A 1,249-nucleotide genomic window follows, 5' to 3' on the forward strand; every position below is an offset into this window, starting at 1 on the left:
TCAACAATGAGAAAAACAACCCCATTAAAAACTGGGCAAAGGCCATGAATAGACCTTTCTCAAAAGAATACATACATGCGGCAATAAGCATATGAAAAAAATGGTTAATATCGCTAATCATTAAGGAAATGCAATCAAAGCCACAATGAGATACCATCTCAGACCTGTCTGAATGGGTATTATCAGAATGGGTATTATTAAAAAATCAAAACATAGATGCTAGTGAGGCTGCAGAGAAAAGCAAATACTTATACACTGCTGGTGGGAATGTAAATTAATTCAGCCATTGTGGAAAGCACTGCAGCGATTTCTCAAAGACATAAAAGCACATAGCATTCAACCCAGCATCCCATTACTGGGTGTACACCTAAAGGAATATAATCATTCCACCATAAAGACAAACACTTGTATGTTCATTGCAGCACTATTCTCAATAATAAAGATGTGGAATCAACGTAAATGCCCATCAGCAGTAGACCAGATAAAGAAAATGTGGTACATATACACCATGGAATACTATGCAGCCATAAAAAAGAACAAGACTGTGTCCTTTACAGCAACATAGATGGAGCTGAGGCTCTTATCCTAAGTGAATTAATGCAGGAACAGAAAATGAAATATCCCATGTTCTCACTTATAAGTGGGAGCTAAACATTGATTACACATGGACTCAAAGAAGGGAACAGTAGACACGGACTTATGGGTGGAGGTTGGGAAGAGGATGAAGATTGAATAACTGCCTGTTGGGTACTATGCTGATTACCTGGTGACAAAATTAACTGTACACCAAACTCCTGCAACATGCAGTTGACCCATGTACACATACTCCTTGAACCTAAAATAAAACATGAAAAAAAGCAAATTTCACACCTTGTAAAACATCAAGGAATTTATATTGCAAAGAAACCTTACAAATGTATGTAGCAAAGCATTTAGTGTGCCTTCAGGTCTTAATATTCATCAGGTAATCTGTAATGCAGAGAAACCTTACAGTTGTAATGGATATGGGGCTGGGCACAGTGGCTCACTCCTGTAATCCCAGCACATTGGGAGACCAAGGTAGGTGGATCACCTGAGGTCAGGAGCTCAAGACCAGCCTGGCCACCATGGTGAAAACCTGTCTCTACTAAAAATACAAAAATCAGTTGGGCATGGTGGCATGCACCTGTAATCCCAGCTACTCAGGAGGCTGAGGCAGGAGAATCACTTGAACCTGGGAGGCAGAGGCTGCAGTGAGTAGAGATCAAGC

The sequence above is a fragment of the Pan troglodytes genome, chromosome 20, assembly GCF_028858775.2.
Source record: "Pan troglodytes isolate AG18354 chromosome 20, NHGRI_mPanTro3-v2.0_pri, whole genome shotgun sequence".
Lineage (NCBI taxonomy): Eukaryota > Metazoa > Chordata > Mammalia > Primates > Hominidae > Pan > Pan troglodytes.